The following is a 26,618-nucleotide window of genomic DNA, read 5'->3' as shown; positions in this document are numbered from 1 at the left end:
CTCCAGATTGAGAAGAAGCTGGTCAACCAATTGCAGCTAATAAAAGCATTCCTGGTAACTGTGATCCCCCAACTGTGCTTCCATAGATAGCACCAGGTATAGATATATATATCCCCAAACGGTGCACTTTTAAATAGTTGGTTATCTGATGAAATGAGCTTTTTCCCCTGCTAAAAGGATTTTTTATAAAAAACAAAATTGAGCAACTGAGTCGTCAATCACAGTTAAATCTTGCAGTGCATGAGACATAAATACTATTTTGGCAGCTTTCTTAGATTTACCAGAATGTGCAGTTTTGGCCCTACAAGTTTCAGAGGTTAGGGAGAAATTAGCTTGCTGCCCCACCAGAAAATTGGCCAGGCTCATATACTCCACTCAACACTTTCTTCTACCTGGGTGGTGTTCAAAATGTTGAAGATTCCAGATATCTTCTGAGCACTCGAGATGATGTCCAAGAGAATACACAAAGGGCCCAATTCTATTTCTGTGGCTTCATTTTCCATTTTCTCTGTAACCTACATTTGAGCCCATAAACACATTCAAATACATTTATGAGTAATCTGGCTTTTCTTACCAGATTACTCATAAACATGTTCAAACCTACACATACACTCAAATGTAGGTTACAGGAAAAAGCATGGCATGTCACAGAAATCCTCCCCCTACTGATAAAGAAAGTGTTAAAACTTGGGGGAAAAGGATGTCCATGGACTACTTTTTCAAATTCCAACTCATGCTGGCCAGCACAGTGTGTTGGGAGTGTTGTGTCAGAGGCAGTGGACAGTGTGGGGCAAACTGTCTGATGTGACTTATACTCCCCAGCCTGGTTCTGCTTACAGAAAGTGAGAAGGCCAGTTCACCTATAAAAGTAGCAGGGCTACCCCAAAGCATTTTAGAATTATAGAATAATGGAGTTGGAAGGGCCTATAAGGCCACTGAGTCCAAGACCCTGCTCAGTGCAGAATCCCAAATCAGTGATAGATGCTTGCTTAATTTCCTCTTGAATGTCTCCAGTGTTGGTGTGCTCACCACTTTCCAAGGTAATTGGTTCCATTATTGTACTGCTCTAACAGTTAGGAAGTTTTTCATGATCCTCAAGCAAAATCAGTCTTACAGTGGGGTCTTGACTTAAGAACGGCCCGAGTTAAGAACATTTTGACTTAAGAACCGCTCCCATAGGAAAATATTAACTTGACTTAAGTACTTAGATTTGAGTTACAAACTGAAAAAACCCACGTGGGAGGCAGGGAAAGTGCAAAATGTGAACTTTCAGTTAACTGTTGGCCAGTGAAAAGGGTGCCTGTCTGCTTCCTCACTCCTCCCAGCGTTTAGAGAGTGGATTGGGAGACAGTCTTCAGACTGCCTGGTACTGCCTGGACTGTATTTTCCCTGCCTTCCCTGAACCTTTCTTGACCTAAGAAAAAAAGAAACAAAATATCCCCCTCCAGTGGTCGGAGGCGGAATAGCAGCTTCTCATTAGTTTCTATGGACGGAAAAGAGCAGATACAGATCAAATGGTTTTCAATGCATTCCTATGGGAAATGCAGATTTGACCTGAGAACTTTTTGACTTGAGAACCGCCTTCCAATACGGATTAAGTTCTCAAGTCAAGACCCCACTGTATTATAATTTGAGCCCATTATTATGTGTCCTACACTTTGGAATGATTGAAAACAGATTCTGCTGCTTCTCTGCAAGTCAACTTAAGTATTTTACTGCCAGAGGCAAAGGATAAGGTGGTGCCCTTGTCATTTGAACTAATCAGACTGGCAGGAGCACCTTACCTCAATACTGCAACAGGATAGGATCTTCTGCCAAACCTGAAAGCAGCATGTTAGTGAAGGAGGTGCAGGACAGGTTGTGTGTGGCAGGAGAGGAGAATGGCTAGGGTGCTGAGGAGGAATAGATAGGGAGCTGCCACTGTTGTGCTCAGCATCTCCCACCTGAGGAAATTCAGTAATAATATAATAGGGCCAGCCCTGGCTGGCAGCCCTCCTTGAATTCTCACAACGTCCCTTAAAGTTTCCAGATGACAGCTTTCCTTAGACTAGAGTTTGTGAGGGGTAGGCAATGGAACCCACACCTTGTGACATTCTCCTGAGGATACACTGGTAAAATAATAGCTGTTATCATTAAAGCAGTGTTGGATGGAAGCTTACTGTCATAAGCAATAAACTGAAGATAAAAGGAAAGAGGGATAAAGAAAACAAAAGGGAAAAGGGAAGCGAAGGGGGGGATTTAAAATCACCAATTGACAAAAAAAAAAGACGGCTGAAAGAAAGAAAAGATATACATAAACTACTTGTTTTTGTCTCTCTAGTTGCTATGATCTGCAGAAAGGAAATAGACTGTATAAAATCACATCTCAGGAACACCAGCATAAATTCCCCCTTGCTTTGACAAGTACGTAATTTTGTGCAGTGATGCTCTTCACGTCTGGAGAGTTATGAGGCAATTTCATTCCCATCTGACAAATTTACAAAGAAACATTAGAGAGAAGGGATTAGAAAAGCGAGAAATCTTTATAGACTTTTTCCTCGGGCAGTATTTTCGTTCCATCTTTTGGCTCTTCCTGGAGGTACGTGTAGCAAGCGACTCAATGTGGCTCAAACGGCACAAAAGCGAAACGTTAAACAGATAAGCACAACAGGAAATGTGCTTTAAATCAACTAATTGTATTTACATTATTGGAGTTAGAAATTCTAGCCTGGCTAAAGTTGTCATTATACGTCTTCAGGATAATTTAAAACAGGACACACACAGAGAATATTCCTTAGAAAGAGTTAACTCTATAGATGTCTCCTAAATAGGAGAAATCAGTATCTTTATCCTAGTTTCTGACTTCATACTGGTATATTTCCATCAGCTAATTTATTCTAGTTCTCTTAACTGATGAAATTCCCACCTGCTTTCGTATATGCATATAATGCTAATTAATCATAGTTATTCTTGTTATCTGCCATTGAGCTGTTTCCAACTTAATCCTATGCATTAATTGTGCCGTCAAGCTGATTCTGACTTTTGGCGACCCTTCTCAAGTTTCTCAGAAGCAATCTGCCAGTTCCTTCTTCTGAGGGCACTCTAGAACTATGTAGTTTGGTCAAGATGACACAGGCTAGTTCTTCACAGTGGGGAATCAAGGTTCTGACACCTGGCTCCACAGCCAGGTATTCCAACTCACTAAGCGACCTCTAAAAAGTCCTATCATTAACCTCCTGGCCCAGGTCTTGCAAACTTAAATCCATGGCTTCCTTTACTGAGCCAACCCATCTTATATCTTTCTACTGCCTTTTCTTAGCATTACTGTCCTTCCAGTGAATCTTGTTTTCTCACAGTATGCCCCAAACACACTAGCCTCAGTTTAGTCATTGTAGCTTCTAGTGAGAGTCCAGGCTTGATTCAACCTGGAACCCACTTATTTCTCTTTCTGGTAGTCTATGGTACTTGTCTTCATAGAATCATAGAATAATGGAGTTGGAAGTGGCCTATAAGACCACAGAGTCTAATCCTGTGCTTGATGCAGGAGTCCACGTTAAAGTATATTTGACATATGTCTGTCTGATTTCCTTTAGAATGCCTCCAATACTGGAGAGCTCCCTATTTTATTTCTGTGATGCCAGAGATAATTCCTAGTAACAGTAGTACTTGTGTGTTATCAGGACATATGACAACCCTTATCATGGCTTTCTAGGCATAAAATACCCAGAAAGAGTTTACCTTTTCCCTTTTTCCGGGAGTGATTTTGGACTGTGCAGCTTGCACAGTCTTTGACTGTAGTTCCCAGAAACCTTCATCATCAGCTGTGCTGGCTGGACTGCAATGTCCTATGAGGTACAGCAAGGAAATAAACTCCTGACCAGGTGCACCAAGTGAGCTATAAAGCCAGCCCTACCATTTCACTAGCTTTGTCTAAAAAACCAAAATGTGGGTCATCCAGATTTATACAGAGTCGACTATGGGCAGCATACAGTATAAGCTCAATAGACAGACAGACAGACAGACAGACAGACAGACAGACAGACAGACAGACAGACAGACCAACCGACCCAGATAATTTCTTTGTGAGCTAGTTGCTGGATAAAAGAAAATATTTTTGTCTCACAGATGATCATCATGAAGACGGACAAAGATTTCTACAGAAGAATTTTTAAAAATATTGTACCTTTTAAAGTCAGTTTGCTATTCCTAGTAATGAGCTACAAAAGGTTGAACTATGCTTATCAACATTTAATATATCAGTGCACTACTATAACACACACACCGATGTGATACCTTTTTGCAGCCTAAGAAGGGTCAGGCCTAGTTAGTGCTTGGACAATTCTTTAAAAAAATTAAAACAACATGTTTGAAATACAGTACAAAAACATTTCAGCACAGTGTGAAGGAGGTGATGTCCTCACTGCAAAACATGAAGGAAATAAGCTAGAAATGTTTATGTGCTGAGCTGAAGTTTGAGTAGCACAATAACTCCTGCTGAAAAGATAGTTACGATTAACAGCATGGATCACCTGGAATCTTTCAGTCACACAGGTGATGGCTGCAATTATAGCTGACAGTGGGAAGGCCCATAACTGTGGAAAAACACATGGAGGTCCAACTGCTACTGTTGTATGTTTTAATTAAAAATAATAGATAGCAAGTCACTCTGTCAGAATTACCAGAGATGAATTACTAATTCCAAAGGATAATTCAGATCGAGGAACAATATAATTCAGTTTGAAGGACTTCACTTCTTCATATGTCATCCTTTTGGAAAGATAGATTCATAGGAAGTTGCCTTCCATCCAGCTAGAATTGTCAACTCTGACCGGCAGCTTCTCTCCAAGGTTTTAGGGAGGGCTCTTTTCTAGCTTTATCATGAGATCTCTGGTGTTCCTTGATGGCTTCTCATTTGAGGACTCACATGACTTTAGCTTCCAAAAGTAGAAGATACTGGGTATGTTCATGGTGACATGGTGGTGGCAAATGCAAACCAATCTATGTGTGGGCCAGGCACTATATGCATGTAATCATGATGCCATTTCAGTGTCAGGCTATGGTAGTGCTTCCCAACCTTGGGTCCCCAGATGTTCTTGGACTACAATGTCTGGAAATCCTGGCCAGCACAACTAGTGTTGAAGGCTTCTGGGAGTTTAAGTTCTAGAATATCTCAGGACCCAAGGCTGGGAGTCCTGATCACGTCGCTAGATCAACAGCATCCTATTCCATTATCAGCAGCAGGGCGGCGGCAGCACAAGATACAAGGCAATGAAAAGAACAAGGGTGCTTCTGAGCGTGTGCAGACCATGCACAAGCTGATGCCATGGGAAGCAAGCCCTAAATGCAGAACTGCTAGGCTAGCACCAGCCTGTTACTTGAAATTGCATTGAGCAGTGCTTGATGGCACTTCCAATTTAATTATTCTGTGATTCTATGAAACTTTCTGTCCAAAGCCTGAAACTTGGAGAAGGGTCCCCAAAAACTGCATCTTGAGGCCAAAGCTTAAGATCTGGTAACCCTAAATATAAATTTGGTTCAGTCTGCACATAGCCTGCCTTATGGCTTCTAAGTAAATAAATATCATTTGTTCAAATGATCTTTCCTACAGCTCTTCTGTCTATGGAAGGCCACCGCACGCAATGGATGGTAAGGTTCTCCATCTTCCTATCCTTTTTTCCCCTTTGGTTTTTATTAATGAAAACTCCATGACAGTGCTTGAAAGATTGAAAACATATTGTTTTCTTGGCACAAAGGTGAAATGTAACACATTGCAGATGTTTCCAGATACAGAACACAGATGAAAATGTTTTATAACCCCATTCTGACATTATGGAACTCCAAAGGCACAGTGGGACATTGTTTCAAAGGCCCTGCTTGAAAAACCCAAAGCAATCACCACAATAACTATACAGTGACAAGAAAGGGGGAGGTATTTATTATCTTTCTCATAGAGTCCATGTGGGACAGATGGTGGTTATGCTTATGACTCAAGTCTTCACTATAAAATACCAAAATATTATAAATTGAAGATCATATTGGCAACCAATCTGGACTTTACCTTTCCCACATTTTTAACCCATCTGCATTTGCAATCATTTCTCCTCACGTAGCGTCTGATTTCTTAATAACTTTCGCAGAGTGGCTTTGCTTTCTTCATTAACATTAGCTTCAAGTTCTCTCTCTCCCTTCCCCCAGTTTCTTTCTGAAAGGCCAAAGCAAACTGGAGACACTTGGGTGACATGTTTCTATGGTACCAAAGTTTAACAAGCATTTACTTACCTTGGCTAGATATGGCCATGGATTTTATATGGGCAAGTGGATTGGAAATTAATGCAGAGAGCAGCACAGAATAACCATGTGGGTCTTGGACTGTGGGAGGAAGGAAGGCCAGAAAAATGTCAACACATTGGAGGAGTACAACTTCTAGTTAACCAGGGCTTGTGTAACAATCATGATATAGAACAGACCTCCACCGCTTGTGACTTATCCAGTGTGAGCACAGCCCACCAACCGTGTATGGAGACTCACTTAGGGCCTTAATGAACCTCTTATTTTTGCTGTCCACCATGGTCTGAAAGAACAGGAATGGGCTGTATTGGGCTTGATGGGATGTTACACCTGACAGAGAAGTTACTTCATGTCCCATGCTGTCTGCTTTAGTATAGGATTCTCTTAAGGGCTGAGGCATTTTTCCCAGCAAATTTTGCAACAAGAAAAAAAATACCCAAATTTGATTCCCACAGAGCTGGAAAGAGTTACTATTTTGGACAGCAACTTCCAGAATCCCACCCCCACAGCCAGTGTTAAGAAGATATATAGTTATTAAGACAGACAGACAGAGAAAGAGAGGAAGGGAGGGAGATATCCTCCAGCCTGTACTTCTTTCTCATTGGGTTGTGAGGGAAAAGATTTCTTAACTATGCAGCTGTATCTCCAGACCAGATACCAATCCATGTTAGCTATCTGTTGTGGATGTTTTTTAGCACATTCCTCTGTTTCACAGGCAGCTATAGATAATTAGAATTAAACACTCAGGTGAATTGGTACATTATATGAAGTGACCGTATGCCTTTAAACATTCCCCACAATTGTCTGCAACTTTGAGGCCATCAGGTGATTAGTATTTGTGGCTCTGTTGGTAGACCTATACAAGGTTCCCTTGACCATGCTGCTTGGAGATCCTAGGAGTTATGCTTTTGCAAGATCTGCGGAAGAATAATCAATATGGGAAAAGTATAAAGATTAATAATCCTGTCACGTTCCATGACCTAAATTTGCCAGAATCATCAGAAATGGTGAAGGGAAACACAGGGAGGAGGGGAGTAGAAACAGAGAGAAAGCAAGGAGAGGTTCATTGTGGACTCTAGGTAGAAGAAGACTTGGAGGAGGGAGATAGGTATGATGCCCAGGAGGAATGGTCCTAGACTTAACTGGGTAGATGTCTCTCTGGGCAAAGAGCCAAAATCTCTTTGTCAGGGGCTCTCCCTCAAGCTTCTCATCACTTCATACATACAATCCTTTCCTCTCAGGAGTTGGAAGAAGAAAAAGCCCAGGGTTTGGGACTTCATTCTTACTCCCAAGCACTAGTGAGGGATGTGGTGGCACTGTGGGTTAAACCGCAGAAGCCTCTGTGCTGTAAAGTCTGTAGATCTTCAGCTGTACAATCGAATCCACATGACGGAGTGAGCGCCAGTCGCTGTCCCAGCTCCCGCCAACCTAGCAGTTCAAAAACATGCAAATGCGAGTAGATAAATAGGGACCACCTCGGTGGGAAGGTAACAGCGTTCCGTGTCTAAGCTGCACTGGCCATGTGACCACGGAAGATTGTCTTCGGACAAAACGCTGGCTCTATGGCTTGGAAACGGGGATGAGCACCGCCCCCTAGAGTCGAACACGACTGGACAAAAAATGGCAAGGGGAACCTTTACCTTTTAAGGACTAGTGAAGGAACTTAAGTACCCTGGAAATACTGGAATCTCCCACTGCCCACCCGCCAGTGAGTGAGGCTAGGGCACAAAAGATAATATCAGAAGATCTGGGTCTGGTATTGGAAGCAATGAAGTGGAATAAGTACCAAACCTTTTGTTGTTCACCCTCTCCCAAGTTTTACAAACTCTGTGATATTTCAGCCTATTAGACTGATGTGTACAGATTCAAGAATGGAAGAGGATCCTCCTGTCAGCCAGGCTGAGGGTGTCTGACCTTACAATAACAAAAACAACAAACCCTCCCCCATTCAAAAACATTTTTTCCAAATTGTTGAATTACATTTTTAGTGAGTACAACCTACAAAACAGTGATTTTTCTTATTACTTATTTTTATTTTAGCTTATTTTTTAGATTGGAGCTCAGTGTTAAGAAACATGCTGTGCTAACAGGAGGTCATTTATTTACTATGTTTATATCCTATCCATTTCCAAGAAGCACAGAACAGCCTGTGTGGAGCTTTCATCTTTCCAGCGCTTGGAAAGTTACTTTTAAGAAAGAAATAACTTACAGTCTCCAAGGCCTTCCCAGTAGTTAGCAATGACTACCATTACAGTTCCAAAGACAGAACTTCTATTTACATAAATATCTATTTATTTTCATTTTCATGCCACCTTACTCCCAATTAAGAGATCCAAGGTGGCTCGCAAATTGTTAAAAATGAACACAATTACAGTAAACATATAGCAGTATTAAAACAGTTACTTAAAACTGTTAAAAAGTCCTTTCAGATACATTAAAACCCAAATAAAACAATAATAGTGCCTAGCACGTAAGATCAAAATGAGCTCAATTAGTTGTTAAAAGCCTGTTATAAAAAATATCATCTTCACCTGTCACTGGGAGAGGAAGGGGGCCAACCTTGCCTCCCAAGGGAAGGCATTTCACAATCTGGCAGCAGCCACAGAGAAAACCCTCTCTTGCTTTCCCACCAGACATGCCTGTGACGGCAATTTAACTGAGAGAAGGACCTCCCCTGAAGGTCTGAGGGCCGAGAAGGCTCATAGCTCCTAACTGTCTTGTGTTTTGGGAGTAACTAAATATCTATTCTTACTTAGTTTAAAATACACCTGAAAATTATATGCCACTGGCATGTGGTCCGAAGCCCATCTTTGTCTCATCTACTCAAAATTATCAAAGGTCGTAGAAATACCACATGGTATTTCTTCTCCACTCTTGGGCATAGTCATGTCTGTTACTGTAATGGTTACTGTAGACTAACTGAACATTGTGCTTACATCTCTTTCTTTCTCTCTGTATGTGTTTTCCCTGTTTGGTTGTTGTGGGTTTTTCGGGCTCTTTGGTCATTGTCTGAAGGTTGTTCTTCCTAACGTTTCACCAGTCTCTGTGGCCGGCATCTTCAGAGGACAGCACTCTGTGCTCTGGTGCAGTTTGTTTGGGAGTTGTATGGCTGTGAGATCAGATTTTGACCTTTTCAGGAGATGGGTGATTATGGTGATCAGTGTGTTTTTGTTGTGGGTGTATTGTTGTGATAAGGAGGAGAGATTATCTGTTACTGTGATTGATGGCTGTCGTTAGTCCTTGTGGCTGGAAGCCAAGTTTTGCTGAGTTTCAAACTTTCTTCTTTCTTGTTGAAAGAAACAAACTGCACCAGAGCACAGAGTGCTGTCCTCTGAAGATGCCGGCCACGGAGACTGGTGAAACGTTAGGAAGAACAACCTTCAGAACACGGCCAAAGAGCCCGAAAAACCCACAACATCTATTAGATCCCGGCTGTGAATACATTTTTCCTGTTTGCTTGCTTGATTTTTTAAAAAATTGTTTGGTTAATTTACTGTGTATGTACTCTGTTGAAAGTTCATATTCTGATGGTCTTTTTGGAGGACACTCTTTTATTTGCTTCTTTGGAGATGTGTGGGCCATGGGTGGATGGAGTGTGTGATATGTCACTGTTGACTGTGTGTCAATATGGCACTGGTTTGCATGAGTAGTTGTTGGAGAGCCTTGGTTAAACTGCTGTGCTGCAGCCAAACTGTATTCATAACCTGCAGTTCAATCCCAGGTAGCCAGCTCAAAGTTGACTTCTATCCTCCTGAGTACCCAACTCTCCGGGGGGGGCAATATGTAGACTGAATAATTAACTTGTAAACTGCCCAGAGTGCACTTTAAGCACTATGGAGAGGTATATAAGCAACACACGTTGCTTTTTGGTTGTACTGTTGCCTGATTTCGGAGTAGATTCATCTTCTGTTGTCTTGCCTTTCTGCTTTTTTGGAGTAGGTTGTAATAATTCTTTATGGAATGGCAGGAAGCACTAATGCAAAACGCTAATCCAAAACAACTGACCTCAACCAGTCATTCCTTTTCATGTAAAACAAAATGCACAAAAATACAAAAACGAAAGGTGCCCCCCATCAAAGAACCTGACATTAAACAAATATGGATGTCTTTTTTTGGTGATGCATATATCTAAATGAGACTACAGAGGCTGCAAGGTTTGTTAGCTATACATTACAGCTGGTGTTAGAGGCAACTGGATAACACAGAGTAAAATACTTTGTGAAGAGAATGGTGAACTAGATGATTGTTTGATCGTTCATCACTCTTCTTATGTTGTTATGTCCAATATGGAAAATTTTTAGAGGTTTTCTTGCAAATTGCACACTACAAAGACATTGGCTAAAATCCAGTGATCAATTGCAATTGAAGTAGGTCCTTTGAATCTTTTTTGAACATATGAAGCTATTGACTCATCAAATCATCACTGATTTAATGGGCCTACCCTAGCTGTGACTTACTGCTGGATTTCAGCCAATGTGTTGTCAGATACAACAGTGGCCAAAACCCTGTTGCTTAGCATAGCAATTGACACTAAAGTAGACCCATTGAATCAATATGGATTTGGTGAGTCAAATACTCTATGTGTTCCATTGATTCAAAAGTAGTACTTAAGACTTATGTTAGCATAGTAAGTTGCATAGTAAATCCCCATTGATTCAAGAGTAGACTATTTGTCTAGTCCGATACACCCACTAAAGTAGGATGATCCAACTGTGTATCAGTGAATCATAATGAGGTTTAGGGATCCCATATTTTTGCATTATTTTATTCAGAAATATCCCTTCACTGGAAATAAAGTAGCACACGGTCTTTAACCTCATGGACATCTATCTTCTTTTATAACTTTCTAATAGCAAGCCATCACATAAGTGTGTAAGAATTTTCTTTTGATCATTACAAGCAAAATGTGCAATCAGTTGAGTAAAAGAGAGAAGGATGAACACAATAATCCTTGAATTATTTTCATCACAACAGTTCCGGTAATTTTGAATGTGAGTTATTTTGATGTTTCTCTCATGATGTTGCAGTCTCATAGGAAGTGAAGCATTAATTAACATCCACTTTATAAGTATTGCTAATATTGTGTAAACATGCATACTTTGGGAAGTTTATTTTTAACTTCTGCTTGAATATGTAGTGTGATCATAGTCACTTGCACTCCCAAAATACTCATGATAGCACCGGGAAAAGAATGCTTATACTTAGCTTTTGTCTGAAGACATAGCAAAGTAACTGTCTTTAAATCTGAGTTTTTGCAGAACACTTCCTACCAGCATACTTTACATTTCAGTGCAACTGTTTATTTATTGGTGGCATATTGATGGACTCATAACCTAAAATAACAATCAGTGTGTTACTTATTTCAGAGAAGTAAATAGAGATGGGCACAAAGTGCTGTTTTGGTGGTTTGTGCCAGTTCATTAAGCAGCTGAACAGGTCTTGGTGCTTCAAAGCCCTGCCTCCTCCAGCAGGCACCCATTCAGAGAAAGTGCCCAGAGGAGGCGAGCCAGGGAAACCAGGGCGCTGCCCCTGATTGGGTGGATGCCAGAAGAGCTTGGGCTTTGAAGTGCCAAGCACCCGTTCAGCTGCTAAATGAACCAGCAGAAACCACTGAAATGGTAGCCCATGCCCATCTCCAGAAATAAAATAATCAGAAAGCAATGGGATGTTATACTAGGATGTTTCTGACCATAGAGCTGCATTTTATGTATCCATAAGTAGGAACTAGATTTCTTCTTTGCTTATAGACTTAAAAACAACCATCTGCTTTCCTTTAGTCTCCATTTCCCTTCTGCTCCCTTTGGTTGAACTATTATGATGTCAAGGAATGTTCATAAACATCCTCTCTGTGCTACAATTTTCACTTGACCTATTTAACTTGTGTGATAGGGACCAACTCTTGAGTGAATATGTGAGTGAAAGTGTTACCCTTTTGAAACCCCATCTCCCAGAATCCCCCAGCCAGTACATAAATTGGCCATAGTTGTCAGAGGAATTCCAAAAATTGTGTTCTCATGATGATCATGTTTCCAAGCTTTGGCAACGACTCAAGGATAATCCATATAACTGGAGGTGGACTGAAGTGAGAATCTTAACATATTAGAGGCAGAGGTGAGGTCAAAGGTACATGTAAACCCCAGCATCAAGTTTATAAAAAGTCCCATCATTGTCTTTATGAAATACAGAATCTAAGCAGCAGCACACGAAAAGCCTGCCTTCAATTTATATGGATTCCAACAACAATGATAGGAGGCTTCCACATTTTCTTAATCTTCTGTGTCAGAAGTCACCAGAAAAAATTCTTTAATGATGAAATTATTTAGAGTCTTTGCATATTTATACTTTCTTTTTAAGGAGAGTTTATTGGAATTAAGGGTGTTTAGAAAATATCAGCATCTGCTTTAGTTTCTACAATGCTCCAGGTTATTCTAGGTTATTCCTTAATACCACTTTGTCTCTGATAGAGGCTTTTGGCTAGATTGATTCAGTAGACAGAGAACCTTGGTCTTCTAAATCTTTTCCATGATTCAGCTTTGAAACTGACTCTGCGGAAAAACAAAAACAGCTCATTTCAAATAATGTAGTTACCTGTAATTAGTTGTGTTGGGGTGATAAGTAACTTAGTTACAAAGTTATTTTAGGTATAACAAACAACACTTTAAGTTACTTAGTTGTAAAGAGTAACGGCAAGTGACTTTTAAAAGTTACTTCTAAAGGGCATGTGAAAGCATTTAGAGATACTGTGACAGGATTTCCAAATAGTAAGGGGAAGGACTCGTGGTTTGTCAATTGGAGCAATAACAAGAAAAACAATAACCTGGCTGTGGAGAAGGAATGAGTAATGCAATCAGTTCTTTTTCAAATGTAACATTATGATCTTTTGGGGGGTGGGAATACAGCAACCCAGAGGACTGTTCTTAAGGTCCCTGTTCACTTTGTGAGCTTCAAGAAAGCACAACAAGGAAAATGACCCAGCTAAAATTTACAGTATGCCATGATGGCATCAATGGACAAATATTGGAGAAGGGCACAGAAGATGTGGAGTAAATTGCTGGGGAAAATTTGCCCCACATGGAAGGAAAATAACAGCTCAGGAATGCTTCGTTAAGACTCCCTCCTAAACATATCCTATTTTTACTATAATCTGTTTTTTTCCATTCTATGTGCAGAAAAGCAGGAAAAATCAATCAATCAGATAATAGTGATAGGAGAAAAGACATGTAGGATAAAGCCCTGCCCTCCTCCACTGGTTTCTAACAGCTAAGCTGCTATTTCATGTGGAAACCTTGTGGCGCAGTGGTTAAACTGCAGTACTGCAGTCAAAGACTCTGCTCACAACCTGAGTTTGATCCCAACAGACTCAGGGTTGATTTGGCCTTCTATCCTCCTGTGGTCAATAAACTGAGTACCAGCTTGCTGTGAAAGTAATGTGTAGCTTGCAGAATTAAACTGTAAACTGCCCAGAGAGTGCTTTAAGCACTATAGGGTGGTGTTTAAGCAGCATACTTTACTTCATCCCCTTCTTCGGCTCTTTCTGCTACTCCCGCCTGTGGATTAAGCATCAGTCTTGCTCCAAGTTGCTTCCTTTTACTATCAAATATGTTTCATTATGCTCCATGGTGTAATGGAGCCAAGATTCATAAGAAATTCTAGTTTTGCAGGGACCACAATATCATTCACACACAACCTTCAGGCTTCCTTGTTTCTTCTAAGCTTATTGCAACCTTCTTAGCAGCTGGGAGAGAAATCAGCTTCCTTAGAAAAAGTTGCATTGTTGCAAGGTGTCTGACATGGATCCACTTGGTGTCACACATTTTTAAATTCTCCTTATGGTGGTGATGGTGGGCCTGGTTAGGAGGACCATCTTGGTGAACACCAGCAGTTCTAACTCATCACTACACAATTGATTATTTTTTCCAGTACAAGAACAGGTTAAAAATATAAACCAGAATGATAAAGTGAGTCAAAATCCTGTTAGGGTTGTGCAATGTAAACCCAAAATTGTGTAACTGATACTTGCCATCATGCTGGCTGGCTGTTGTGTGCTTGGACATCCTCAGGAAATGCAATGAATTCAACACTTGCTGATGTGCGCAAGCATGCTGCAGAGAGATGGAAAATTATGAAACCACTCATGCAACTTCCTTTAAGCACATGGTATTTTCCAAGAAATAAAGAAGGCTGACCGCTGAAGAATTTGTGCTTTTGAATTGTGGTGCTGGAGGAGGCTCTTGAGAATCCCCTGGACTGTAAGGAGAACAAACCTATCCATTTAGAAGGAAATCAACCCTGAGTGCTCACTGGAAGGACAGATCCTGAAGTTGAGGCTCCAATACTTTGGCCATCTCATGAGAAGAGAAGACTCCCTGGAAAAGACCCTGATGTTGGGAAAGTGTGAAGGCAGGAGGAGAAGGGGATGACAGAGGACGAGATGGTTGGGCAGTATCACCAAAGCTACCAACATGAATTTGACCCAACTCTGGGAGGCAGTGGAAGACAGGAGGGCCTGGCATGCTCTGGTCCATGGGGTCACGAAGACTCGGACACAACTTAATGACTAAACAATAACAATTTTTCCAATAGGATTCTGGCCATTGATTCAGATAGAGTTAGCTTTATAATGTGCATCCTTAGGAACACAGCCTTATATTAATTTTTCAGTTGATAATATATTTAAAAGCCAGGCTGTTAATTTTTTCCACTGTCATCTAACGGCTATAATGGCTTTTTAAAAACTCCTAATGTTAATAGTGGAGTTTTACTAAATTCATCTGGGGTTCTACATTTGTAGAATAGCCACACATCCTATTTCAGAGAGGGCATTCTGGTGCCAATAGTGACATTGTCTCTATTGTGTGTTAGGAACTGCGCAACAGGATTTCAACCAGTGTTTAGTAGTTTGACCCTGAGTACAGTTCGAAGATAAAGAACTGTAAGAAGAAAAAGATGGAGAAACAGATGACAAAGACAGGCTTAATCTGCAAGTCTGTTATCAAGACACGTGTTTCTGATAGAATCCTGTTGGAGGAGGGAAGGTTAACCAAAGGAAAACTCAGAATCTAGGTTGGCTCATCATCATAATCACCATCATCATCTTAGAACTGCTGAGCTGGAAGGGACCCTATGAATTATCAAGTCCCGACCCTGTCAAGAAGGTACAGTGGCAGATTGAACTTCCAACCTCTGGCTCCACAGCCCGATGTGTAAAGCACTAGATGACCTTTAGACTATGATACAAATAGAAAAAAATGTTTAAATAAAGGTTTTCCTCTCAGGTTGCCCATCCACAGCCGCTGGGCAGCAGGCTTGTCAGCCACACATCACTTGATGTTAGTTTTCTCCAATATAGGGAAATACTCCTATTTCAATTATAATAATGATTTCTAAACGTGCATCTATTCATATAAAGGAGCATTTGCAAATTCAAAACATATGTGTGTGCTTTTTTTTCCATTGGTTTTCCTCTTCATTGATAATGCATATGTCCCACCCTTTCAATACCTCAGAATGATAGAAATCTGTACACGTTGCTACCAAAATTTCCCTTCACGACCCCCTCCGACACTTCCTTCTGTCTCTGTTCCCTTGTGTTTTATTCACAGATGAGGATTTCCCTTGTGGTACATTGGGTACTGTCTTGAACTTTTCCTTCTGTTCTTTGAAAGTAATAACTTAATTGTTCCTTACGGCAACACATGTTGTTCTCCTAGACCTCTTAGAGGCAATGCCATAAAGTATATATTGGTCCGATTCCTTCATGCAAAATTATTGCTAAAACCTTGTTCAGGAAACCTTGATGTTATTTGGGCACTTTCAATACAAGGTGAAAGGTATTCAAAGTCAGTCAATGGGCATTGTATAAATGTGCCCAACCCCTTGTTGCCTCTGTACCTATATATCAACATACTCTCTATATAGTAATTTTTGAAGATTTCCTCTCCCACAATATAGGGTTACCTACATTTCCATCTCACCTTTTACAAGTTGCCAGCTTCACAATTAGAACCTAGTAGCTTGGTTTTTCCCTAGGGTCATAATTCTTTCAGTATTCTGTGCCAGAGTTATCAATCCTGCAAATGAAGTTTGTGTCTTCCTCCTGATTACTAGTCATAAAACAAAAACAAACTAATTTGCAATGTGTGATGAGGAGGAATAGTGGACCCTGGGTTAGACTCCAACCCCCCATCACCCCAGCCAGCTATGGAAGTTGCAGTCCAATACACATGGATGGTCTAAGTTTGGGGAATACTGGCACAGTGGAAAAGGTGAAAAATGCTATTCTTTCCATAGCCCACCAAACTCCATAAACGTTTATCTAGTGTCATGCCCACAAGATATTACCTGTCGGAGTGTATCTCCCCAAGACCATCCTCCCATGCCACGAGATCCTCACAGGCTATGCTCCTCTGGATGGTTATGCTAAAAGAGGTCAGAAAACCTTCCACAAGAAGTCAGGCCTTCTTGATGTTGGCACCATCCCTTTGGAATTACCTCCCAGTGGAGCTACACCTGCTCCCCCTCCCTTCCTAGTTTCAAAAAGCTGCTGAGTCCTTTGAAGACAGCCTCTTTTGAATTTCCCTCCCCTGCTCCTCCATTCAATGTCTTGCACCATCATGGTTCTGCCAATTTTTCAGGCATTTCATTCATTGTCCTGTTTTGTGTAAATCACCTGCCCAGAATAGTGCTGTGCTCTAATGGGCCACTAACTAACTAACTAACTAACTAACTAACTAACTAACTAACTAACTAACTAAATAAATAAATAAATAAATAAATAAATAAATAAATAAATAAATAAATAAATAAATAAATAAATAAATAAATAGTTCACTGATTAGTATTGATAAATTGAGACCAGTATAGCAGTAACAGTCAATACTAGAGATGGGCACAAACCAGTTCATCCCAGTTCATCCCAGTTTATCAAGGTAGCAGCACAGGTGATGTTGCTCCCCTCCCTGCCGTCTCTGACTCAAACAGCCACTCACCAGGTGCAGCTCGCTTGTTTTTTTTTTTCACCTCCTTGGCCAATCTCCCAGTCACAAGTGAGAGCACAGACTTTTCTGCCCTGCCTTTTTATTTGACAAGCCTGAGCTGTTGCCGGGACTGGAAGATTACTTGAGGAGGTGGAAAAACAAGCAGGCTGGGCCTGGTGAGAGGCTGTTTGAGCCGGGGGGGGGGGAACCAACTGGTTTGTGCCTGTCTCTAGCCAATACCTAAAAGTTCATTCCGGATTATTATACCCTCCTTAGGATCCATCAGTGACACGATCATTTCGTCCAGGGCAAATGGCAATAATTAGAGTCTAGACAACATGGTGCAATCTCCATCATTTATGTAACAGGAATTTTTTCCCCTCTCTCTGCCTCTTTCTTTTTTTCTCTTTACTGCATGTGTATCCCTGTGACAAGACAATACCCTGCTCTCATATACATAACAGCAGGATGCTTTCCCACCTCTTAATGGCTGACTGAATTTCCTTCCTAGCAGCTCTGACAAAAGGAAAGTGCATTATAGGAAATGTCTGTTTGGAAGGATGAAGTAGTGCCAAGAGCAAATTGGGGTACACGGGGAGGGGGAGAGAAGAACAAAGCAGGAACAGATTTGCAGACCAAGTTTTCAGAAAGTGCTACATTATTTGTATCTTACCCAGGTAATTTACCCACCCACATTGTGTGCAGCTTACAAAGCACTAGGTTTGACACTTAGAGCTGACACAGTAGGTGTCAGCTTGTAAATGAACGTACCTTTTATGGTAAAACTGGAGAGCTGCTTATAGTCATGTCTAATGCATAGCCCATGCTTGTCTCAGTATGCATTGGGGACAGAACGAATGGTTGAGGATTTAACATTGGTTGGTGGCATGGAGTGGACCCATGCAACAGGGCCATTGGGACATACACATATTGGATCCCAATGTACCTTTAGGATATATATTTCAATATATATTCCATTTACAGTGAAACTTCTCACAGCTTCTGAGAGGCATCGATCCAATTCCGTTACTAACCAGAACCCAGTTTGAGACAAAGGGCAGTATTATTGCACTCAAAGAATGTGTCCACATTGCATACAGTGGACCCTCGACTTACAGACGGCTCGACTTACAGACTTTTTGAGTTACAGACTTCTCTGGCTGCAAAATTTAGATTCGACTTGCAGCCAGAGAATCGACTTACAGACCAGAAAAAAAACAAAATGGAATAAAAATAGAATAAAAGCCACTGGTTATGGGATTAATTGGTTTTCAGTGCATTGTAGGTCAATGGAGATTCGACTTACAGACTTTTCGACTTGCAGCCACCATTCCAATACGGATTAATTCCTTAAGTAGAGGGTCCACTGTAGTTACACCAGGTTATCACATTTCAAGTGGCTTTATTTTATTTTATTATTTACACCGCAGCTTCTCCATGAACAGGGAATCTTAAAAGCGAAACATGCAGCATATTATTACAATAATGGCTTCACCCTATTGAATCCTGGGATAGTAGTTTGATGATATACTCAGCACTCTTCAGCACCAGAGCTCTCTGGCACAAAATTTGAAGTACCTTGTTTCTGTGTCCTGTCAAGCTACACTAAACTGCAAATCACAATCTCAATCTCAAAAATGATAGAATGATTTCAATTTGAATCCAAGGCACACCTTTCAACAGCACAGGAATCCAAGCTTATGCACCAACCACCGATGCTCAAGAGGCTGAAAATGACCAATTCTATGAAGACTTACAACACCTTCTAGAACTGACACCAAAGAAAGATGTTCTTGTCATTATAGGGGACTGGAATGCTAAAGTAGGGAGTCAAGAGATAAAAGGAACAACAGGGAAGTAATGTCTTGGTTGTAATCAACGTGGTGGCGCTGCGGGCTAAGCCGCAGAAGCCTGTGCTGCAGGGTCAGAAGACCAAGCAGTCGTAAGATCGAATCCACGCGATGGAGTGAGCTCCCGTTGCTTGTCCCAGCTCCCGCCAAACTAGCGGTTCGAAAGCATGCAAATGCAAGTAGATCAATAGGGACCACCTTGGTGGGAAGGTAACAGCGTTCCGTGTCTAAGTCGCACTGGCCATGTGACCACGGAAGATTGTCTTCGGACAAAACGCTGGCTCTATGGCTTGGAAACGGGGATGAGCACCGCCCCCTAGAGTCGAACACGACTGGACAAAAAAAAATTGTCAAGGGGAACCTTTACCTTTACCTAATTTTAATTGTCAATTTTTAAGATGTTACATATGTTATATTGCTGTGTTTTATTTGTAAGCCGCCCCGAGTGGACACTGTCTAGAAGGGCGGGGTAAAAATCTAATAAATAAATAAATAAATAAATAAATAAATAAATAAATAAATAAATAAATAAATAAATAAATAAATAAATATTTGATTTACATCAAATCCACCTTGCCTAAAAAACTCAAATACAGCACAGAGAATGTGGTGTTTTGTGCTGAAAGCACTCTACTTTGCACACAGTGCAAGCTTTTGTCTGTGTAATTTTTTTTGTGTGTGAATTTTTCAGTCTCGCCTGTGAAAATGAAATAAGTAAAGGTTTGGGATCCTCCATGCCATGAGATAATTTTGCTGCTTTTCCTAAAATAAGACCATTCACTTGAAATATATGGCCGCCCAGGTGCATATGCACCATAGCCCTTTTTCATGGCTTGCATCTGAATTTATGTGCATCCATTCTTCCTGTACAAGCTCTCCCTGTTTGATTTTCATTGACTCTAGATATGGTAAAATATTTTCCTGAAATGATGTATTCATCTTGCATAGCATAAATTTAAAATCAAAAGTCAGTAGCAGTTTTCGAGAAGACAGGAATGTGTTTAGCAGAAGAATCACACTGCATTCAGTTGCTTGCTGCATCTTATCTGAAGGGACAAGTACTTCTAGTCTTGACATTTAGGGAAGTGGAGGTATCAATAAGATCAATCAAAACATGTGCCTTGTTTTTGCAGGGCCTCAACCACTATAAGCTCTTTGAACACTCTAGACCAGAAGGCAATTTGAGAACATTCTCTTATTTCCTAATCTCTTTTATGCTTGAGAGGTACCTTGAAAATGACAGATAAGCTCTGCTGTCCTAATGATCTGCAAATTTGGAAACTTTGCCTATGCATACAGTTCCCAGCTGTGCTGGTGAAAGACAAACCATTCTGCACAATAGCCCAGAAGTTATTCAGAGCGGATAGCCAAGGTCAGGTTTCAGTACCTGCCACATCTGGCTAGCTGTCAAGCAGCCACAGAGGGTTGATGGGCCACCAAACCAAGCAATGGCTAAGAGAGAAGCAAAGTCTCTTATCCATTTTTCCTTGCTGTTATCCTGCTATGTCCAAAAAACCCAAAGATGCAGGATCAAAGTTATAACTAGCCATTTTGGTGCCTGCAGCATTGTCTCCACTCTGGACGCAACTTTCTCCACACAGAGAAAGAAGTTTATGCTTTCCCAGAGAAGGGAAATTAACAAAGCTGGGAGGTGCTGCCATCTATTTTCTAGCCACTAGTAGAGTCACCTCTAGATTTCAGTGTCCTCTAAATTCTGGCAACCTGGGGCAAAACCCTAGTTGCCTTACCTTACAGCTCTGTGCTACATGCTTTATGGATGGAAAAAAAGGAGTCCGTTTCTGGGCTATTCCCCTGTGTGGTGTAACTTTGTGAATGGTAGTGAGCAGAAGAGGGTATCCTGTAGATCATCTTGACGGCTGCGAATGGTGCTGTCAACATTCAGTCTGCTCTTTGCTATGTAAAGCTTGGCATCCTTTTTCCTGCTGGCAACACAGACAATATTGTGCCGTAATATTGTGCCATTTCCTGGCTTTTTTAATTGTGGGTACAGAAGCACAATATCACACATTCATAAACTGGAGGGTTTTTTTTTTTAAAGAATTGAATATGATTTCAGGCTGAGCACAAAAGTCTTCTTTCAGATAAGCAGAAAGAATGTTTACTTGAGCGTGAAATAGGAAGATGGTATTTAGTAATATGTATTATTTTATCTAATTTAAGGTTTGTTGATACCAGCCATCATGAAATGATCATAAATATAGCAGAAACTTTGTGTGTGTTTTCTTTCAAAATGGCCAGAGAAAGAAACTCAGGTCTTTTCACAGATAGTTCTGCATTCCAAGCTTAAATAACTGGATAGATGTAGATTTCCATTGATTGTGTTGGGTGAGGGATTCTGGGAGTTGTGGTCTAAAGAATTGCATTTACAGTGGTGCCTCGCTAGACGATGATAATCCGTTCCACTGAAATCACTGTTTAGCGAAATCATCGTCTAGCGAAAAGCATTTCCCTATTGGAATGCATTGAAATCTGTTTAATGTGTTCCAATGGGGAAGAATGTCGTTGTCTAGCAAAGATCGCCCATAGGAAAGCCGCTTTGCGAACCGCCGATCAGCTGTTTAAATAGCTGTCTTGCGGAGCTTAGTTCCAAAAACACCAGCTTTGCGAGCGCGGAGGGAGCTGTCAAAACCGTTGTCTAGCGAAAATCGGTTTGCGAAGCAGGGACCAAACATTGTCCAGTGAAATTCCCCCATAGGAATAGCTGTTTTGCGAATCGCTATAACAATCGCAAAAAGGCAATGTCTAGTGAAAAAACTGTCTAGCGAGGCACCACTGTATGTCCATGGGGTTCTGATTATCAAATCCAGGTTATTAATTGATATAAACTTTTTAATGTATTTTTTGTTTTGTTTTGTGAAAAGTATTGCAAGATACGTGTTCATGCATAACAACATCCAGAGTTGCTTATATAAAATGTAAGGAATGCACTTTTCTTTCTTTTTTTTGTCTCAGACACTCACTTTGCTCTTTTGCTAATGAAGTAATTAGTGTTATTATAGTTGGGGGAAAATGTGGAATACTTTCATTTTCTCCTTGCCTTCTCCCTGCCCCCATCCCTAGTTTTTGTGCAAACGCAGTGAATTAGCAAATTTTTGCCACATCTGCTGTATTTGCAAAATATTTCGCCCAGCTCTGTGCAGTAATGTGTTTTCTGAGCTCCTGCTGTAACTTGCTAGATGCAAGTTGCAATAGTAATGTGATGACTTGTGAAGAACATTAATTCAATGAACTTACAGTCATTGCTGAGAATTCTGGAGGGAGCTGATGAACTTAATTACTGGCAGGGATGCTCTTGATGTTTCTGTCGCTTACAAGAAAGAGATATGACATAGCCGTTGGGGCAGCCATGGTCCAGTCCATTTTGCAAATCTCAGTGGTGGTGGATGGGATGGCTCCAGTGGAATTTGATGGGAATACAGTGCTGGATGAGGGTGCTTAACCCTTTCACACAACATTTTCCTCACCTGAATTCACCCGCAAAAGAAATACAATTATATCATGCTTCCCTTTGTCCCTCACTGTGGGTATCAAAATAATGTGTGAGAATCCGATGAAACCATCCGTATGATGGAATTGTTTTTGCTGATGAAACAGGGAAAACAGTCACACTGCATTTCTCTTGCAGTCCACTTCATGTGCTCTCAGATTCTGCTCTGGAGGTCTAAAAAAACCCCAGAGGAAATTTGGAGGTTGCACAGGGCAGGAGAGGGAGAAAATGTCCTATTGTACAAATATCTTAATTTGCACAACACTGGGGTTCATCCAGTGTGTGACTGGATGAAACCCTTGATCAAAATCATTGCCTTGATCAAGGTAAAAGAATGCTCTTTGGAAAGGATTGTCATGAGGGTGGCTCATTTATAGAGTCACCATGAGTTGGAGGCAACTTGACTGCTCATAACAACAGCAGTGCTGTGTATGGGTGAAAGGCTAACCCCACTTCTCCATCAGCACTACATCTCCAATCAAAATCAAGGCTGCCTCCCATTACAGCCTTAAAGTTTAATTTTTAAAAAACACCCAGAAATCCGGTCATGGATCTTCTAAATCCAGTCTCTCTGAGGACAGACTCAGTCAATGGCAAAACACATCATAATTTACTTGAAGAAGGTCTTGAGGTCAGACCTTAGCATCACCACTTAAAAATGGATCAAGGAACAAGCAATGGGAATGACTTCTGCCAGAGGGCACCAGCTGCTAGGGAGAATATAAGATACTGGGTTAAGTGGGTAGTCAGACTTAGCATAAGGAAATTACCTGCGATTTGGCTTTGAGCTGTAAGAACTTCTTCAATAAAATACATTTCAATCAAAGGATACAGTAGGATTCATGAATAGTTCCAGACCAGTGTTGGGTGACTATGGTCCTCAGGATGTTGCTGAACATTATGATCTCTCCACCACTGGGCAATTAGGGTCTTATATGTGGAGAATGAAGAGTTGACAGCCTATTTTCTAGATGGCAGACTATTGGCTTTTTCAGCCCAATATTGCCTGTGACTGGCAGAAACAATGCAAGATCCCCAACAGAAGTCTTTCCGAACATGCTCTCCAACTGGCCATGTTAGGAACTGAACCTTGGTTATGTATACGCAAGGCATGTGCTCTTCCACTTCACGATTGTCACTAATCAGAGTTTTAAAAGCACTTCATATCTACTAATATGAATGTGCTCCAGTGTTTGGGTAAGTGTTCCAATACAGACAGAAGCAGGGCTATTGTGTGATGACAACTTGGTGGAGGAAGAAGCTAACTGATGCTTTTCTGGCTTGGCTGTCTGTGAACTCATAAGGAGGAAGGCAAAGGGCCTTTGACTATGCCCACCCATCACTCCCCTTCCCATCCTTGATTCCTGTTCCTGCCCAGCTCCCTAGAAGCAAATGAGCTGCATTGCCTTCTCACTAGGAAACTTGCCTACACAGAATCCAAGGTCAGGTGGGAACTAGGCAACAATGAACAGTGCCTAGTATGAGGGAGAAAAATTTCCTTGCAGAGAATATACTCATGGGAGGCAACCAAGTAAAGAGTGCCTGGGTCATGAGATGGGAGTTGAACAATGAAAGGTTTGGAGTTGGGTGAGAAGGATGATGCAGCTCCTATGGTGTAGAGGGGAGCAGAGGGAAAGAAATGGTATTGGCAAAAGACCCCTGGAATTGTAGAAGACAGAGAAAGCGTGCTCAGCTCTTGGGAGGATCAGAGGAGTGAATAATTAACAGGCTAAAGCTGTGATCCTTGACCCCCACCACAGTTGCTTCTCTCTACAGTAGTACCTCAGTCTATGAAATGAATGCGTTCTATGAGACGTTACTTCAAGTGAAAAATTTGTAAACCGAAATGCGAATTGCCGTTGGAACGGGGGCGGCACTAGAAACCTCCAGGCACAATGAATCCTGGGGAAACTTTCTTCATACTCCAAACCACCACCACCCCCAGAAAAAAAATGTAAACTGAGGCATTATTTTCCATGGATTTTGCTTCGTAAACTGAAAAATTATGTTAAACAAGGTCTTTGTAAACCAAGGTACCACTGTATCTCTGAATAATGGTAGAACAGTGGTTCTACAGAGGTAGAAACAGAATGGTAGGAAGAGTGGAAGAATCTGAGCAGACTATGTTGCCTGGGAATCAGTTTTCACAGTGAGTCAAATTAGTTTTCGGGGGGAGGCATACCCCCTTATCAACCCATTTGCTCTCCAAAAACATATTTTGTGTGATTAGTACATGGATGGGAGACCACCAGGTAATGCCATCAATGTCCAGATAGGGATAGGAAAGAATCCTGCTGTCCTCACACCATAGTGGATAACATGGGCTAGTGGTCTGATTTAATATAAGGCAGCTTCCTATCTTTGTACCTTCCATATGAGGAAAAACTGAAAGCTATGTGTCCTCCCCCACCTGCCTGCTTTTGTGCGGAACAGTTTGTTTTTTATATGATCGTGTTATTGCAAAGGCTCCAACTATGGTAAAACTTCCCCCCAAAATGTAGGTTGCTCCGCCCAAGCAGCTGTGCAAAGATCTCTTAAGATTTTTATCTTATTGTATATTTTTGCTTTCAGAAAGCAAATGTGGTAATGAACCCCACTTGTAGAAGGGAGAACATGTACAATGTCAATCACGCCCTCTGACAAGGAGCAATTAACACAGGATCAAATTGGAGAGAGATGGATGGGACCAGATGGTCAAACTAATCCTGACAAAGGGACTGCACATTCGATGTCCTTCAAGAAAGAAGACAGCATTGGTTGTATGTGTGCGTGTGTGTGTGCGTGCGTACGTGCGTGCATGTTTTAAGATTACGTTTTCCATTTTGCTCTGAGACCTGTGGAATAAATGAGAAAGAAACAAAACAAAGTCCTACCAAGACTACCATTTTAAAAACAGGCCTTATGAAGCAGGTCAGCTAGAGAATGGTGGCCTAAATCCAACGACGGATCACAAGTAGACCCACTGAAGCAATTAATAAATGGTAAGTCACAATTTGTGTAAAACCCCATGATTCAACTCCATTAGGGACTTGCAATTGGATTTAGAGCGGTGTTTTCAAGTAATAACCATCCTAGCTAATATGTGTTTTTTTTAAGTTCATACTCAAGAATATTTTAGAGAGGCACTTGATGATTCAAATGATGGTAGGATTGTCAAGTGAGAAGTTATTGATGATATCTGACATGCAAAATATAACAATATTACAAGGTAACTATTTGGTAATCTTTTCAGACTGTGTAAATAAGTGACGTGAATTGAATAAGTAGCAACACTTGGAGGCTGTGTACATACACTGGCATGGTGCATCCATGTGTACCCCCAAGAGTTGGACTGGAGACTTTAATTTGCCATTTGGGAATGGACTGAACGTTATAATTTTCATAAGCAACAGGATTTCAACTAATGAGTACTGTGTGAATATTTTGCTGTCACTCATAAAAAGATGAGGTGGAGCTGATTGCTAGGGCTGATTTTTACAAGTAATCTTTTGGGGTATGTAGAATCAGAAAAGAATCATAAAAAGATATTTGATATCAAAGTCTAAAGTATACGACAACTATGCCATGGCATAGGAGCACTTCAGAAGGATCTTAATGGGCAAGAACTACCCAAATTGTTTTTTTAAAAAATATCTGGTATTCAGGTGTAAGCTGCTTCTGAACATGGAAGCTACATTTAAGAGAATCTCTTTCAATTTTTCCACTCAGATTGGCACTCAACCCAACCTAAGTGTACTTCCTGTTGAATACATCCAGGAAAGGACTAGGTGGATAGACCTGTAGGGAAAGGCATCTCATTATGACAGCTGAATTTCCTCCGTAAGTCTTACATATAAATTAATATTTGTGAGAAATTACTGTTTATAAAATTCAAGCCAAGCTGGCACTTTCTTACTGTGCTGGGCTAGAAATCACATCCGATCTCCAACTGGATTCTGGGTGGCACGTTGCAGTGGTGGTAGTTCAGGGCATTAGGGGGGAAAGTGCCAAAGGAAACTGCTTATTTGCCAAGAACTG

Source organism: Pogona vitticeps, chromosome 4, assembly GCF_051106095.1.
Source record: "Pogona vitticeps strain Pit_001003342236 chromosome 4, PviZW2.1, whole genome shotgun sequence".
In the NCBI taxonomy this organism is placed as follows: Eukaryota; Metazoa; Chordata; class Lepidosauria; order Squamata; family Agamidae; genus Pogona; species Pogona vitticeps.
The sequence above is the reverse complement of the archived record's forward strand: the minus strand, read 5'-3'. Positions refer to the sequence as shown.